The 18,975-nt window shown below is 45.8% G+C and overlaps 1 long non-coding RNA gene across 1 annotated transcript in view; it reads right to left on the bottom strand.

Annotated features, from left to right (window-relative positions):
* Positions 1-17,513: 17,513 nt before the first annotated feature.
* The window catches only part of LOC138283394 (uncharacterized), a 67,453-nt gene continuing 65,991 nt past the window's right edge, over positions 17,514-18,975 (bottom strand). Inside the window, exon 3 of the long non-coding RNA XR_011201233.1 lies at positions 17,514-17,562. This is a non-coding gene — a long non-coding RNA (uncharacterized lncRNA). The remainder of the gene's footprint in view (positions 17,563-18,975) is intronic.

Here is an 18,975-nt window from a genome sequence, read left to right as displayed (position 1 = left end):
GTATGTTCCTGAGTGTGAAGCTACCCCTGCATGAGCAGAGGTATCCCTACAAACTCCAGTCTCCATTCCCTGGGTTTTGTAAGTGTGGGGAAGCCAACATAAGGTATGTAGTAGACACGGGTCAACACAAGTGGTCCAACTACATAATGGCTTCTCTGAACCTTGGCATGTTTGGTATCAAACCTGTGGGAATAATGCAACTACACCTATTCCAGAGCAAGTTGCATAATACCATGTACTTTGGAGGTTCCTTAGAGGATCCCCCAGTTCTGCCAGTACAGCCATGCAGGGCCTCCCTGCCAGCCCACATTGCTGCAGACCCCAGACATTGTTCTGCCTCCCTGCTGCTGAGCCTAACTCAAGCAGAGGAAGGCAGAACAAAGGGTTTCCTGTAGGAGGGAGGTGTGTCCTCTCATTTAGAACTAGGTGTCTCTGGGCTGGGGTGGGGTGGCTTCCCAGCTTCACCAGACTGCTTTGAAGGGCACATTTGGTGCCCTCTTTGCATAAACCGGTTTGCACCAGTGCAGGAACCTCTGGTTCCCGCTCTGGGGTGAAACCACACAAAGGACAGGGGAGTGACCACCCCCTTGACCAGCTCCTCCACTAGGGAGGTGCACAGAGCTCAGCCAGGTGGACGGTTAATTTTGTTATCTTGAATACAAAGTAGGCAGAGGCACCTGGGAGCATCTGACTGGTTAGGTCAGGATGATGACGTCCCTGGCCCACACTGATAGGTGGGTCACTGCAGATAGTGACCAACCCCCCTTTTAGGGTTACTTAAGGGTTCCCCTGAGGATTGGTCTTCAGATTCGTCAAGCAAGACTCTATAACAGGAACTCTTTGCAAGACCTCTGCTCCTGGCCTCCGGAACCGCTGCTGGTCTGTCTTAGGAACTGAATCCAGTTGAGAGGGCTCCCACTGCAACATTGTTTCTCCAGCTCCTGCAACATCTGTAGCTGTACCTCCGCGAGGGTCACAAGGACTCTGTTGGCATCCGAGAAGCAAGAAGAAATTTCCCTTGGAGTGAAAGGAGTCACTCCCCTGCATCCGCAGGCACCTCAAGACAACGACGACCAGTTGTTGGAACCTGCTGTCCCACGGACAAGGTAAAGGCTGTGCACACAGGTGGTGGTTCTGTGGTCATCTCTGGGTCCAACATGTCTTCTGACCAACTTGGGAGATGGTGGGCAATTGCTGCAGCCACTGGAATGGAACCCCTGTGCACCACAACTGTTGCTCTTGCCAAGGCTTGCTGGCTCTTCCTCCAGGAAGCACCAGCCTCCAGCACACTGCAACTCCAAGTTCAGCTTCCACTCTGCAGTTCCTGCTACGTCCATGTACTTAAATAGCACAACTGACCATTCTGGATATTTTTCACAACAAACGCTGGCATATATCAGAAAGGCAGCTGTCCAGTTGTCTATCGTAACTGGCACCTTATGCCGTTTTGCCAGTTCGTATTCTTTATCTTTAGATCCCTCTTTAGCCCGTAACTCTCAATGTAAGAGTTTCAGCATCTCTACATACTCCCCTTTCCAAATCCTTTCTTTTGTTGCTAACATCAAGTGGTCATCAAGAGGTTTTGCAGTTCCAATGTAGGGTAGTTTCTTTATCTTAAGTTCTTTACTCTCCAGAGTCTCTTTCTTGGCAGCAATGTTGGTCCCCATGGACTTCCCCTCTCCATCTTTTCCCACCCCTGTCTATTCCTATGCCAGTCCAGAATCCTGTTTACTTTTGTCCTCTATTGTTGCTGTAGCCATTGTCTTCCCCAACACCACTGGACCCCCTGCTTGTGGTCCCCCATCATCTGTACCCACTCCTGTGTCCAGCACGTACACTCCTTTCCTGAGGTGGGCCTCTCCACACCCAGTCGGCTCCTTCAACTCCACTGCAACTGAAACCATCTTGTCAACACACTGTTCTTACACTCTGGTATGACCTGACACCGAGGTGGGGAGTTGTTCCAAAGCCCGCCCATAATCTATCATAGTGGAATCCCTTCCTAGCTCTCCACTTGCCCATGATGGACCAGCTTGTACCTCTTGTGGTGCATATACTTCCTCGTGTGTCATTGTATTCTGTGAAAACATGCACTGATGGGCCATACTAAGCCCTCTCTGCCACTCGCCTGATGTAGAACGTCACTCTCCTAGCACTGTGATATTGGAGGTTGCAACTAACCCTCCATCTTGCTGCACTAGGCAAGCTTCCCTTGGTCTTCCTGCCGTAACGGAAGATGTGTCCCTCGCTGTTGTCCAGCTAACTGCATGGGGACCGCCTTCTTTTCTTCTCAGGGTCCCCAAGCGCAACAACCTCGCCCCATTTCACTTCCACATGCTCGACTGCATCCTGCAAAGAAAGAAATAGGCCCAGTGTACTGGCATGTTCCTTCCCTTGCAGTGCCAACTCCCCCACTAACAAAGGTGCATTCCGGCTTTGTAACTCTCACTCCGGTTAGCCACCTGCCCATGTGGCCACCATCCATGCCCATCTCTGACCAGATCCTCTCCCCCTTCTGAATACCCACCTTGCAAATCCACCTTGTGTGACACCCCAGCCTGGCCCACCTTCCCACAGACCTTCTTAGGGGGCTTGACCCCCCAGTCTTCATCATCTGTTACTCCCAAACCTTCCAGGCCCCCCCAGAGGTCCTCCTCCCCCTGCCCTTCATCTTTCCACTCTACCATGGACACCACTAGTTCCGAAGCTGAGCCCTGCACTGGCCTATCATCTACCTTCTCCTGCCATGAACCTCCCATGTCCACAAGCTGCTGTGCTGACTGAAAATGCCATGGCCTTTTCTGGCCTAAAACTCCCATTAAAACCTCCTTGCCTCAGTTGGTGCCCTGTCCATCCAGTCTATGGATTCCAGAGAAAAGGCTGGTGTGCCTGCCTTGATGTTCCCTCTGTTTGTTCTTGTGCTCTCCATTGACCCACTTTTATTGCTTTCTCTGTTCACATGCAAGTCCAGCCTGGCTCCCCCTCCTTCCCATTTTGCTGCCCTTAATTCCTATGGGCCTCGCCCCTGCCTCGTCCCTTCCCCTGCCTTATATGTTGAGGCCTCTGTCACTGTGGTGAGGCCTGGAGGCGAAGGCACATGGGCCTCATCAGCCCCTGACCCCGCCGATCTCAAACAGCGCACCTTTCACACAGCAGGAAACTCTTCTGGTTGCTCCCCTCCCTATTTAAATCAGGACTGGGCCCTGGAGGATGGGGTGACAGGGGGCAAACACAGCCAGGGAGGGGGGCCACGCGGCTCTCCTCCCCCTTTTGTGCTAAGGCCGGGAACTGGGGTCCACAGGACCATAATGGGCACAGGAGGAGGGCTCCGTGCACCTCCCTCCTCATTATACAATAATTAATTCCCCCACCAGGGAACTGGCCCACCCGGGTGTCATGGTCCCAGCTGTGAGCACGACTAGTTATGCCATATTCCCCACCTTCTGGGTGATATCAAAAAAGTTGTTATTTTCTTTTCATCACAGTACCAGTTTGAATCATGTCATGCCTTTGAAACCTTGTGTAGCTTGGCAACTCAGTTAGTAACATAATGGCAATATTTAAAGCAAATCTAGACTAATGCTTGTTCTCAAGATAACTTCTGAACACCTGGGCCTCCCCCAGGTAATTCAAGAAGCATGTCAACTGTCTACAACCACCTCGACCTCACCCAGGTGATTCAGGAAGCACATGTCAACTGTCAACAACTGCTGGCCCTTTAATTGATGCTCCTAATGGGAAAAAAAACAGTTGAGAAATGTGCAATAACAATAATGACTAACAAGTTCCTCTGTTTTCCTTGTGTGTTTTTGTTGCACCTGGTTCGGGCTGGCTAAAAAAGCTGGCTTTTCAGACTAAGGGGGTCATTACAACCTCGGCGGTCTTTTAACAAGACCGCCGAGGGACCGGCGTGTGGAAGACGGCCAGTAGTGGCGGTTTTCTGCTCGGCGTATTATGACTGTTGGCTGCTCTCCGTCCTTTTTCCGACGGAGAGCCGCCAACAGCCATACTGGCGGGCGGCGGGGAAGTGGAGGTTGCTCCACCTCCACCACCACGCCAACAGAACACCGCCCAGCGAATCACGTCCTGTGATTCGGCGCAGCGGTGTTCTGTTGGCGGTGTGGTGTCGGCGGAGCAGCCCCCATGGCTCCCGTCCCCTCCCGGAGGATCGACGGAACAGGTAAGTCGATCGTCCGTTAGGGGAGGGGGGTTGGAGGGGTGTTGTGTGTGTGCATGGGGGTGTGCGTCTGTGTATGTAGAGGGGGTGTGTGAGTGCGTGTATGCTTGCGGGGGTGTTGCGTGTTTTGGGAATGAGTGCGTGTATGTCTGTATGTATGTCTGTATGGATGTGTGCGTGCATGTCTGAATATGGGTGTGCGTGTCTGACTGAGTGTGTGGATGTCGGCATGTATGTCGGAGAGTGTGTGTTGGTGGTGCCTGCATGCGTGTCGTGTGTGAGTGCTGCGATGTTGGGGGGTGGGGAGGGGGGCCCTGCCACCTTTGGGGGGTGGCAGGGGCGGTGGGGGGTGTAGGGGAGGGAGTCGGGGTGAGGGTGGGGGCGACCCCTATCAGTGCCAGGGAAGGAGTTCCCTGGCACTGATAGTGCTTACCGCCATGTATTTCATGACGGTTCCTACCGCTGGAAATCCACGGCGGTACGCCGGGTCAAAATATCGGCAGCGGTATTGTGACGGCCGCCTGGGCTGGAGACCCAGGTCTCCAGCCCAGCGGTCGTCTCCGCCCTGGCGGGCGGAACGGAGAAGCGGCGGATGACCATGGCGGTAACCGCCATGGTCATAATACTCAAAAAAAGACCGCCAGCCTGTTGGCGGTCTTACCGCCGCTTTAACACCGTCCGCCAGGGTTGGAATGACCCCCTATATCCTGCTTAGCCTCTTTTAACTTGGAAGCAACGCTTATCTGTCTCCAGTCTTCAGCAGCCTTCCCTTTGTAATGGCAGTCCTCTCTTTGCAGCAGCATCCATACCTTCACAGCGACAGGCTTCTCCTCACAGGGACGCCCTTCCTGAGTTTCCACCTAGTATTTCCGATCTTCTCTGCAGTTACCACAGTACCTGTAAAAAGCGGGCAGCTTGCAATTCATCTTTCGCATCGCGCATTCTTGCGCGGCAAAAAGACATGAGTCATCCCAAATGAGATCTTGATCAGCACTGGTTAATCAAACTTTTCTAAAGCCAGTAATATTAATTGGATCAATCTTATGACTGAAAAGACATTAGAGAAAAGTTGTATTTCTTGTAATAGCTGCACCTTCCTGGAACATGTGCTCATAGTTGGTTTTCAATATGTGTTTTCTCAATCAGAATCTGTGTTGGTGTTCTAAAGACTTTTAGGACAATTGAGAACTATAATCTGATTGCCATTGCATATCTGCATATGGAACTTGAACTCTTGAGACTCTTGAACTACTGACTAATTTGAAGTAGTTTTGCAGTGATTTACCCAGTTATTTTCTCTCAGTGGAAGCTCTTGTGCATGATAATTCCATTTCATGATAATTCCTGGATAATTCTTGAATCACACTGGGGAACGTTTCTAGTGTGAATTATTGGCATGTTGATGTGACATTAGTTAATGCCAAAGATCTGTTTAGTTTTTCCTGTTTTAAAGTGTGGTTTCATTACAGGGAAATCCAGACCCTTGTATCTGAATAATCCTGATTGCCAGTATCCTGGATCCAGAATCCAGAATCCAGATATGCTTGAGCCCAGCAGTGCCCTGAATAGAGAAATTAAAAAACTTAGAAGTCATGGTATATCTCTCTTTCTCTCATCCCAACCGCCCTTCTCCTTGGAAACTCCTACGTTTGCAGTGTGTCCTTCATTGTTGCCCGGAGAGTTTTCATTGGGATTTGGGGATTATCATAACCCCATCGGAACCACCTGGAGTTCAGGTGAGTGGCTTGCAACACCGGGGGACTAGTAAAAAAAAGAGCGATAAATCGCTCTTGTTTTTTTTTCATTTTCCCACAGATTTGTAGGAAAATTGAAAGAAAAAAAAGAACGCTTTTGGCCTCGTGGGTTCCACCAGGCCAAGAGTGTCAGGGTATTCCTACCCTTCCCCCTTGCCTTTTTTGTGTTTTTTCTTGAGACTCGGATGAGTTTGAGCTCCCAGATGGCTACCATCACTTTCTGGTTGAATTGGTGGCAGCCAATCAGATCAGATTTTCTGACCCTCTCTAGATATTCCTTAATCTTTATTCTTTAATAACTCCAAATTGACTGAACAGATTTACACCAAAACACAAAGTGAGATCTTTCTGAACCAATTTCAATCTTTCTACCAAATATGGTGAAGACTGTAGTGCTGTCTAAAATTCCTATGGGAAATTTCATGGGGAAGATGTGTTTTGGGAGCTGCCCTTTTTCTCGACCCTGCTTGACAAATCACCCCAAAAATTATCAGACAGCAGCTGAAGTGAGTGGCAAATTAATTTTGAAAAATTTGTGAAGATTTGGCAAACAGCACTAAAGTTATTAGGAAAACGAAACATGCTTTTCCTATAGAAACTAATTCCTAAATATAACTATCTACTGGCAATCATCAGTAGGTAATACGAGGCCTCTGGGACACCATCTCCTGGGACTGTAATTGTTTTTAAAAGGGGAGGGAGGACCCAACCCCAGGCCTATTTTGGTTCCGATGACCTTATTCCGTGTGGCCCGCCTCATTTAAAGGTGGGTGCCCCAGTGCCCACCAAGGGCACCCACCAAGCACATGTGGAGGACTGCAGGGGGAGCCCCAAGGCATGCATCAGTGCTGGCAGGGAAATAGAATACAAGTTTGCTCCCTGCTGCCAGCTGGTGGGAACATTTTTAAAGCTCCAGCCGCTGGGAGCAGACTTTGGCCCTCATTCTGACCTTGGCGGGCGGCGGAGGCCGCCCGCCAAAGTCCCGCCGTCAGGTTACCGTTCTGCGGTCGAAAGACCGCGGCGGTAATTCTGACATTCCCGCTGGGCTGGCGGGCGGCCGCCTTCAGGCCGCCCGCCAGCCCAGCGGGAAAGAGGCTTCCACGATGAAGCCGGCTCGGAATCGAGCCGGCGGAGTGAAAGCTGTGCGACGGGTGCAGTTGCACCCGTCGCGTATTTCACTGTCTGCGCAGCAGACAGTGAAATACATTTAGGGGCCCTCTTACGGGGGCCCCTGCAGTGCCCATGCCAGTGGCATGGGCACTGCAGGGGCCCCCAGGGGCCCCGCGACCCCCCCTACCGCCATCCGGTTCCCGGCGGGCGGACCGCCGGGAACTGGATGGCGGTAGGGGGGGTCGGAATCCCCTCGGCGGCGCAGCTAGCTGCGCCGCCTTGGAGGATTCCAATGGGCGGCGGTACACTGGCGGGTGACCGCCAGTGTTGCCGGTCCGACCGCGGCTTTACCGCCGCGGTCGGAATGCCCATTGGAGCACCGCCGGCCTGTCGGCGGTGCTCCCGCGGTCCTCCAACCCGGCGGTCATGGACCACCAGGGTTGGAATGACCACCTTTGTGTTTTCTCCTGTTTGGTGAGAGATTTGAAAATATTCCTGCCAGATGGAGCAAACATGTTTCCCTACCAATGCTGCTGCAGGCAGGGAAATCACTGTGTCCCTGCACAGCAAGTGAGCTGGCCCAGGGATGTGGTCCTGAGGCCAACAAAGGCCCAAGGAGGGGGCCGTGCAACCCTCTTAAGTCACAGCCCTAGGGTGGGGTGTGGTCCCCAGGGCCTTCGAAAGGCTCAGGGAGGGATCTGCATGGCCTCACTCCCCTTAAAATATATTTTGGGCCTCAGGGGATTGGGTCATCAGGTCTGAAAATGGCTCAGAGAGGGCAGTCACACACCCCCTCCCCATAATAATAACATTAGGCCCCAGGGGATGGGGTTGTGGGGGCAGAAAACAGCTTGGGAAGGGTCCCTCTGGATACCCCCCACTGTGCCTAGGGGTGCAGTTTATCCGCACCCTGCCCCCTTTTTCTCATGCTACTGGAAGTCAATCAGGTTGCTTGCTCCCACAAGGGTCTGACTCCTGCAGGGGAGAGATGACCCAAGGAAAAAAAGCTCCCTGGGCCAATCAGGAAGCTCTATTTAAATATTGGCGCTCCAGCGAGACTCTTGCCTGCCTCTTGCGGACCCAACCATCCAGATATATAATTATTTTTAAACCTTAATTTCTCAAAAACTATTGAACAGATTTATATCAAATCACAAAACGTACAACCTGCAGACCAAGATCTAGCTTCCTGCCCAACCTGGTGTAATTCCGTTCAGCGGTTTTTGATGTAGCCCTGCTTAAGGAAGTTCCAATCGATCAAATATGCATTTACCTACACAATGGATTTCAGATTGTTTTTCAATATGGTATCGCAGAGTAAACACACTTGCTTTGCCTTCACCAAGCCCAGGAGTTAGAATAATTTTTCCTTTCTGAAAGTGTAGCTTCAACTGGGGTACCTGCTATGTTTACATTTGTAAGTGCTTCCTGTTGAGGTTTAATTTCTGTGAAATAAGCATCATGGCCAGAAAGGACACTCACCTACTTGTTTATCCAACAAAAGTCCACAGTTTTGCACAAAATGTCTATCCAACTGAGTACTTTCTATTGGTTAGTTAGTGAAAGCTACCTTGTTGAGTAAATGTCCTGTGTGTATGCTACACTACAGCTGCCTAATGGAACATGATGAAATGTCTCCAGAGACCTTGTGTGCGTTAAGCAATGTGATTGTTCCTCATGCATCTTTCTCCAAAATTCTGTGATAACATGAATCCTCCTTTAGTGAAGCCAACAAGACTACAGAGATGTAAATCTCCACCAACACCACCAAAATCAGCAGGAAATGCTCTGGGGTCCCTTTGGTAAGCTGTCCATCCTCCTAGTAAAAGGGGGAATCCCTTTGCATACTACTAAGGTGGACAGTTAGGGGCCAATTCAATATGGGAGGGGGTCAGGTCAACCCCCCTCCCTGGGCCGATTTCCCCCCCACCCCAGGGCCCACCACAGAGACTGCACACATAATAAAACAAGACACAACAAAATCTATTTGATCACCATGTCAGTGAATATCTTTGTTGCTTCCCCATCATCAATTACTTGAGAAGCATAAGGATTTACAAGCAAAAGATCAAAATCTTTGGAATGTTCAGGGAAGCATCTGATGTGACCCATCACATGGCTGTCGACTGGCAACAGGAGCTACCTTCACCTACAGCCTACTCCCGAGCCATCCCCACTCATGTCAAACTACTGGCTGAGCTCCATTTCTTGGTCACCGACCTTCCAGACAATGGGACATCATAGGCATTTCAAAGGCAATCCATTCACAGTGCTTGTTATCTGCGTTGAATCTTATCACAAGATGAGTGTACCAATTTATCACAGCGCCATGGTCACTGATGGAAAGTCAACAACTGGCATGGGAAATATTTACCAATGCTTACTTTCAGAACATATTAGGTGCTATCAATTGTACCCACATGGCACTTCATTCATCTTGCCACAGGAAACACCATATCTGCAACAGATACCACTGGCACTACATCAATATGCAAGCTGTCTGAGATGCCTTGGGCCACTTCACAAATATGTATGCTGACTTTTCTGGTTGCAGAAATGAGAGTTACATTTTCTGACAGACACCTATTGCACGTCACTGGGCTGCTGGGAATTTCAGTGGCATGTGCCTACTAGATGAGATTAGCTTACTCACACTGGCATTGTATGTACATCTAGGGAATAGTACCACAAACATAGCCACTCATAACTTCACCCATCACAATAAAAACACACAAGGTTAGATATACCTCATGTGCAATCACATCAAGACGTAGATACCCAAAACACTCACACAACATTTGCACAACAAGTAGACCCAACCTCATACACATCCCACTAACTACCACACCTCAAACCTCAAACTACAGAACACACATATTTCAACTCATTCTTATTAAAGCTCACTCTACAGTACTCCAAGCACCAGACATCGCTTCACAAACTTAATAAGGTTCACTTACACACCCTAGACATCATTTTTCCCACAGGCTACAGCAAACCTTGTATGAACCATGCACAAAAGAAGGGAGAAGGCCACACTATTATTCATAAGAGCCCCGGTCCTGCATCCGAGTCTGACATGCTATTGCACCCTGCAGTACAGATTGCCACTTTCCATTTCATCTATAGGCCTCCTGGGTAGAACAAGGATTTAATTGATGAATTCTCTGATCTTCTTGTTACCTCATCCATCCAGCATGCCTAAACCACTCTCCTGAGTAACTTGAACCTCCCCGACAAAACAAGCAGATAAAAAGTATGATACATCCTCGTCAACTTCATCTACTCACTCAACGTGGTACAGCATGTTACACAACCAACACACTGTACAGGCCACATCCTTGACCTTGTCTTCTCAACATCACCAACAATACAAATCAAAGCACCCATGCCCCTCAACTTGATTGACCACTTTCACTATCTCCTAACTCAGCATTCTGCCAACAACTCCGGATTAGCCTAAAAGAGAAAGCTAAACCTTCAGGTCCTTCAAAGACCTCTCCATAGACTACCTAATACTTAAACTCATCTTTCAAACATATAAACTCATTTCAGATTCCAATATCATCCTAAATGACTTCAACACTTTGTTTGACAATTATAGGAACATCTACGCCCGATTAAAACAGGCACGTGCAAGCCAATGCCTTCAGCACCCCGGCCATCTAATGACCTTGCTGACAGATCCATCTGCAGACAGGAAAGAAAATGTAAGAAAAAAATAGCTCATGAGAACCTCATGATTCTAAAGCGTCTCTGTGCAACAATGCAGACAGCTCATCACATGAGCCAAAGCAAAATACTATACCAGCACCATCAGTGAAGACACCAGCAGAAGCAAAACGCTGTCCAAGACAATCAAGCACTGTATCAATTATCTGCCATACCCGCTCATTCCTCACTCCACAGAAAAGTGCAGTGCTCTCAGACTCTTGCTCATTGGAAAAATACAGAATACTCAACAGCACAATGACAACACTAAGCCTGTTCATCTTTTACTCCCACCTGTACCTGCAGGACCATACAATTGCAGATCTCGCCAGCATACCCAATTACCTCAAAGCACTTCTTAGGAAGATAAAGTCTTACTCTTGAGATTCAACAAAGTTCCCTCTAAGGATCCTCTTTCACCGCTGCACACCACAGTCAATGCTCCCTGACTCAAGCCATCTTCCCAGAAGTTCTCAACGCAGGCCAGATTCTCCTCTTCCTAAAGAAAACTAAACTAGACCCAGTTAACCTCGCCATAATCTCATCTACCATTCATCACCAAGACAATAAAAATGGAGTCTACGTTCAACTAACCATCTCCTTGATGACTTCCATCCTGGCTTCTGATCACACTGTAGCACGGAAACCACTAAATTACACATTGTAGACAATGTCATTCTGACAACAGATGAAAATGGTCTCTGCCTCCTGACATTGCAGGACCACTCAGCTGCCTTTGAGACAGTTGATCATCCCCTCTTCATACGCACCTTGGAGTCTCAGATGGGATTTACTTCCAATGTCCTTCACTGATTCTCTTCCTACATTTCCATCTGTCATCAGTTTGTTCACATGGGCACCTCCAGATCCCAAAACATCCTAATCACCAACAGAATCTCCCACTATTCCTTACAGTCCCCTGTATTTTCAACCTCTACATAGAGCAGCTTGGTGCTGTACTCAGAGATCAACAGCATCAAGATTACCAATATGCTAATGCACAACTCTATTAGAAAGTTTCTTCTGCTTTAGTCACCCAGTGTCTCAAACACTGCCTGCACATCATGCTGTTTTGCTTTCACTAATGACCAAGCTGACAAAAAAATCTCTGGAATGCACTTCTTAGTTCAAAGAAGACATTATTACTTCACCACGAGGTTCCTAAACAGTGAAGGAGATTAGTAGGTTGAAAGCACACATTTAAAAATAGTCACAGCAATTAAAGGAAAATATATCAAAATGATTCTCAACTGCAATGTACACAGCAAATATATGTGATTATATTATAGCATAATTGAAAAGCCTGCCAAGCTCTTCATCTTTCTCATGCCAGCAAGAAGATGACCCCATTCAACTGAGAGAAAGAGATATCCACCCTCACAGGACAAGTGTCTGTGTCAGGCATTCGACGTCTAATCCTGACCGAGGTCATGGAAATTCCCTCGCTACTAAGCAGGGCCACCTCTTTAATATCTTAAACAACCACAAAAGAACCTTCTAGAAGGCCCCATCCTCTCAGATGGAAATATTCAAACATGCTGGCTACTGTAGGTCAGAGTTGGAAGAAAAACATTGAAAAGTGGCCAGCCTTTCAAGGCTCTCCTACCAAGGCCAACCTGTTCCCTGTACTGAAGAAAACAAAAAATATGTTCTTTCTTTTTATGAACTGTTCGTGTTCGGTGAGGACAAAATAGGAAGAAAGAAGCTTCGTTTACCCTGTGGAAAAAACACAGCTCAACTGCAATGTCTAATGCCACGATATAGCCAATAGGCAGCTAAACTGAATACAAAATGTAATCTGCAACTGGTGAACACTGAACAACTAGTATGCAAAGTGGTGAACACAAAGTCAGTGGTCAAACACATCTATTTTTACTACACATGCAAACCTGGATGTCCAGTACCTACCTGAAGCTCAACTCAACCAAAACAGAATTCCTGGTATTTACCAAGAACAACAAACAGGAAACAGTACAAACATGGCTCAATGACATAAACCTTTAATGCATCGAACCACAACTTTCATTATGTGCCAAGTCATTGGGATTTGACCTAGACAACACCTCACTCTTAAGAAAGACATTGCCAAAAAAGTAAGTAGACTGGTACTAGCTCTCTCTTTTAAAGAAAGTAAAAGTAGCCTGGTACTATCTCTCTCTTCTAAAGAAAGTGAAACTGTTTCTTCCATTTGTTGAGGGTAATGCCTTGCTCCATAGTCTCCCAGACTCCACACAATCACCCCTTAAAAGCATCTTACACTCAGCAACATGTTTCATCCAAGGCCTGAAGAAATATAATCAAATCACCCTCACCCAGATGGAAGACTACTGTTTTCCTCTGCCTGCCTGCAGCAGGTGGATTTTGACACACCCAAAGCTAGGATGCCATAAAACGGCAGATTACGAAATAACAAAAATATAAATTAAGGTAGAAGGCCTTTTCCATCTCTGCACCCATGATCTGAAAAAACACGCCTGTAACCATCACTACCATTCAAAGCTGCTCCAGTTTAGGAAAAAGATGAAGACGTGCCTCTTTAAAAAACACTACATCACAATGTATTAACAGTCCATAATTAGATACTTCTGCTACCATTAGTTGATTTTATGTTTAATTCTGATCCTGTACACTGCTCCACTACCTCTGGGTTAGGTGTGCACTATAGAAGTACAACATACATAAATATTACTAAGATGTAATGCATTTATGTATAGATTGTCTGCTACATTCTCAAAGAACCATGCCATAGCATATCTCACATGTGTGTGTTGCACGTCAAGTTGGGCATGCCCTCTCTCCCAATCTGCTTACTTACTTCTGAAGTCCAACTGCACACCCTCAATAGAGGTAAAAGAGAGCACATAATTAGGTGAGCCATAATTGAGCACACTTTTGGCATCCTCAAACTTTGAATATACACAGCGTGGTGGTGCACCAGGCGGGACAGGCCCCTACAGAGAACAGGGCTAGACTAACTAGTAAGGAGAGCTTGCTCTCTGTAGGGACAATGCTATTTAGAAGGAGGGGTTTAGAACAAACAGAAGTGAATACATGAACACTTGGAAGGGGGTCAGGACTGAAAATTAAGACTGCAGCAGGTTGGAATGGGCAGTGGATTGAGACAATGGGCATGAACTGGACTAAGCCTCCAAGAACAAAACTAGAAAGACAAAGCATACACAGTACAATAAACAATTGGTAGGCAATAAGAAAGAACAAATCAGAATATTAATAAATGATTCATAGAAATTGATCTATTTGTAATGAAAACGATCTAATGAGAAGGAAAGGAACAGTTAACCTCACAGAGTTTTGGACATCTCTCAGCAGCTCCAGTGGTAAAAGAGAGCTGAGTTATCACTATACATTAGCATCAGACCTCCCTGGTAGCCTCTGGTAACAATGACTTTCAACATAATCATAATTGAGGACAAAGAGGTCAGAGTATGAGGAACTGAATACAGAAACAATCTTATGGAAAAGCCGGACAGGGTTCTAGGAAACAATAACAGTACTGGGCTGGAGGAAAACAGATGAGAGAACACTGAAATACAAGACAGGAAATCTTCACACAAACAAGGGCAGGATGGAAAGCACACAAAGGAAAAGGAATACTGGAATACAAGGCTAGGAATCTGTACACAAAGAAGAATGGGAGAGGACAAATGTAGGTGGAACTAGGAACAAGGGAAGACTAGACAATACTGGAAGTGTGCACACTAGTAACACTGGGATGCAACATGGATATTGGGGGGTGTAACAAGAAGGAACAGTAACAGTAAAACTAGCAAAACAGGTAAGAGGAGAAACAAGTAATAGAACATGCCCATAACACACAGAAATGAAAAGCAAAACTTAAAGCAAAGCAGCACTAGTTCATAAACAGTCTCAGCAGTAAAGATGGTTGTGAGAATGGCAACCACTAAGCTCATAAGAATCAAATAGTTGGAAGCTAATAGAAGAAGCACAGGGGCAGCGTGAAATCCAGGTATAAGCCATTACCCAATGTCTGCGAATCTCGATCAGCCATTGAGGGAGAACTATTTTCAGGTTTGGAGATGGAAAGACTGAAGAAGCCAGAAAGCGTAAGAAGTGAAACAGGGAAATTAGGAACGGAGTATGGATTGTAATGAAAATAGTTAGATCCAGAAATCATGTGCATGTTTCTGGGAATATCTTTAGGAACAATACACCATATTACTGAATAGAGCTCGACCTTTATAATGTAATTGAGACAAATGACAGCATTGAAAGGAAATGAAGGGTCCATAATGCATTAGGGTGCTTTGGGGAAGTCAAGCCCGGAGGTTGATATCAACCACTGTGGGCTGGAGAGTGTTTTGACATGAACCTGTGTAAAGGAAAGACACCACTGGGTCCTCATGGCAGCCTGGCAGAATCCTGACAAGGACTTCCCATACGTAGTGTGCAAGATTCTTGTAACCTGTTGCACACTGCACATTTCCATGTGACAGGCCTTACATGTAGACATTACCCCTGAACTGCAGCCCATCCAGGTTTTCAGAGGGTGGCACAGAAGAGAGGTCAGGGTCTGCCGGTGTGTGACTCGCCAGTGGCCTCACATTTCACATGAGCTACTACTTTGACTGATGCTTCACAGTGGTTGGACAGAGTGGGGTTAATAATACATGGTGGCTATATCACTGCCCGCATATACCACGATTGCAACACCATCATACCACAACCAAACTTGCACATTTCAATGTAATAAGCATTCTAAAAAATAACACTCAATTATTGATCCAAATATTTAATCTTACATATTCATCATTCACCCGCACTTGTAACTTCATCTTACGTCTTTGGAGACCATATATAGTGTGTGATTAATAACATATACCACATGTAGGAATATTTCTTAACATTCAAATCCATCTAATTCTATATCCTAAAATTAATTACATCATAAATTGTTTTGAGGTATCATTTTGGAAACTTTTACAACCGCAATTTCTATGTATACCTATTTTTATAAAGTAATTGCTGCCTCTGATATCCAGGTGAAAAACATCATAGCAGTGACTGAGAACTTCATAGCAGTGCTTGATTTTTCTGCAACCTGTGACAAAAAGGATATAGGATATTACTGTGCCTTCTAATACCAACCAGACAATCCTTTTCCCTCCTGCTGCTCATTTTGGTTTATTTACTAATTTCCCACATGCCTAAGGAGAGAGGGTGACCACTTCCCCTCAGGAGTAATTGGAGATGTCAGGGAGGGAGTCCTCCAAAAGTATCCATAACTCAGTGGGGAACCTGACACCCAGCTGAGCAATGTAGCTCGGACTGCAATCTGGCACAACATTGGCACTAATGTTAGTTCAGTGGTTCTTCACACCCAAAGAGCTAGGAGCACCAGGGGTAGGGGGAGGGCCACCAGTTCTGGGCAAGGTTGTAGGCAGAGGATGTCCTGAAGGTATCCTCCCAGCCTCACGTGGTAATCCAGACTCTCTCTGCTGCCCAGAACAGCTTGACCCATGTCATTGCCCTCCCATGTGCAGTTGTTTGATTATCACCTATAAGGTAAGGTTGCGTGCAAGAGATTGTTGAATGGGGCAAAAGTTTTCTCACCAAGGGTTTTTTCTCCCTCAGACGATTGAGAGAAGTCCAGAGTTGCAACTGCACTGGAGGGTGGTGGAGATTAATCAACTGAATTACTTGAGGCTGAGGGCCCATTTGGTAAGAGTCTTGCATCATGAGGACAAGCATCTGTGGCTCTGTAGGTGCTACCTGAGAATGTGAACTCCATAGGAGTTCCCTCTGAGATGACTGCTGACCAACCTTTTTTGAGATGTTTTCCTGGGATGGACCAAACATCTTTTAATACTCTACAGCTGCAAAGGCCACAGACATGGCAATTTATGTGTGCACTGCATGTTTGTGTCCTCTTGGAGATTGTATGGCATAATCATCAGGTTTTTGTACACTATGATCCAAAGGAAAATAGTTATGTCATTGATAAGTGTAACCTTACAGCTTACATTCATATTTAAACTAAAGATGCAGTATAGCAAACAAGAAATGACACATTGGTGTAGATTGGTGGGTCCGGGGACCCCTAGGGTTCCTTAAGGACTCCTCAGGGGTCCGTGGCTACTTAGAAAAATTAACTAATATTAGCAGATTAATAAAGTGTACATAAATAAAGTGGCTAAATGTACAATTTAAAATTTTAAAACGTATTGTAAATGACAAGGAATTTGAAATTGGAGGCAAAAATGCACTTAGTATGCTCAGATTGATTTGTGGGAGCAGTGCAGGTGCATCAAACAGAATGTAGTATGGACGATATGTGGTTTCAATTGAATTTAGAAAAACTCCAACCTTCCTATTAAAATTAAAATGCTTATTTTTTTATTTTATTTGTTTTCAAATTAAATAAAATGTGTTATCATTTTTGTATGTGTTTGATAGAATGCTTGTTTCTGTATTTTGTGTGTATTGTTTTGCAGTTCAAATCATTGACAATGTATAGGCTTGGGTCCCCAGCTTTCAGTAATGACTCAGTGTGGAGGGGTGTCTTCGGATTCCAATAATGATACACTGGGGGTCCCCGGGTTTCAGTAATGATAAAGTGGTGGTCCACAGAAGTTAAAAGGTTGGTAAACAATGGTGTAGATTAATTATTGAATGTTAATTGCTGGATAATACATAAACATACTAATGATATATAACGCTGCCATACCTGCTCCTGCCATGGACGCTGACTTTGTGGACAGACCCCTAGTGGTCAGCTGCTGGCCAATATCATTGAAGAAGATTGTCGACCTGTGTCCCTTGACCCAACAGCTGGTAAAAAAAAGTAAAGATTCAGAATTGTGACCGTGAAATTGAGGGGAACCGTGATAGGGGACAATAATAGTATCAAGGCTGAAAAAAGAGATATATTACATATTACTTTGACATAGAGAAATCGGTCACTGGACAGACATTTTTTTGCACTGATAAAAAGTTAAAATAAATTACCAATTGATCTGACAGCACATATGCGGCCATGTTAATGCAAAGTGGCGGAGTGCAGCTTAGCAAGTCACCCTGCTGCGCTGACTTGCATCAGTGGGAAAGGGCGGGAATGTGCAGTCTTTAAGGCTTATGGCACATTCCTGTCCTTTCCCCTGCGCTGGCACACATAAGGATGCCTGGAGCTAATGCAAACTACCTGCCTGTGTTTCATGGAGGATTGTTTTTGTGCAGGAAGGGGCACCTTCCTGCACAAAAAACAATCCTGGGAGACATATTTCTCTTTCTTTGTATGCTGCAGAATGCAACACACATAGAAAGAGGAAGAAACAAGATGAAATAAAGATATTTCTCCTTGTTACAACTTCTATGGGAAGGTGTAAGGTTTTGACACATTCCCAAATTTAGAAGTTCTTCCAAATCTGGGAGTGCGTCAAAATCTATGGGAGTAGCATGGGAACACCCATGCAACGCCCATGGAACACCTTACCATGGCAGAGTAAGACAACGCAGCAATTTGCGCTGTGTTGCCTTACTCCATATTTTTTGAGCCACACAAAGTGACTTTGCATGGCTTCAAAATTATGACTTAAGTTTTGTGTCATGCATGTACCATGTTGCGTAGTGCAAGCATAACGCAAACCGCTGATAAATATGCCCTATAGTGTGGTCACAAACCTACCTGACCTACAGCTAGTAGATAGAATTGCTTCTTGCAGGATATCCCCTGATATTATATGATGAGTGGGGCATATGGTGCACATCGGGAGCTGTTGTATTATTGGAACTGTTGAGACAGACATGCACAGTATAAGGCAATATCCCTTAACAGTAATATGATTGTATAGTAAGATGTTATTTTTAAACAATACATAACAGCCATATAAACATCTCTTGGATCATAACTAGCATGATAAAGTTATTTTTAGGGATACACTGGCATGGTGTGAAATTGTGTTAGGTACTGTGACAAAAAGTATCTCATTCAGTCCTTGTGTGCAATAGGGACATGGGTGGATAGACTGGGTGACAAGAGACATGTACATATAACAGTTAAGCTCCACATGGAAATATTTATTTATGAAACAACACTGGCATTAGAGAGAGCCTTTAGACGTATAGGTTCACTAATACATTTTAACACAATATTTTGAAATAACACGTTTACTATACTGACACCATTGTAGAGTAACATATGTTGCATATATGAATGTGTATTTGTGTGAGTGTGTCTATATATCA

The sequence above is a fragment of the Pleurodeles waltl genome, chromosome 3_1, assembly GCF_031143425.1.
Source record: "Pleurodeles waltl isolate 20211129_DDA chromosome 3_1, aPleWal1.hap1.20221129, whole genome shotgun sequence".
Lineage (NCBI taxonomy): Eukaryota > Metazoa > Chordata > Amphibia > Caudata > Salamandridae > Pleurodeles > Pleurodeles waltl.
Note: the sequence above shows the minus strand (reverse complement) of the source record. Positions and strands in the feature narration are given on the sequence as shown.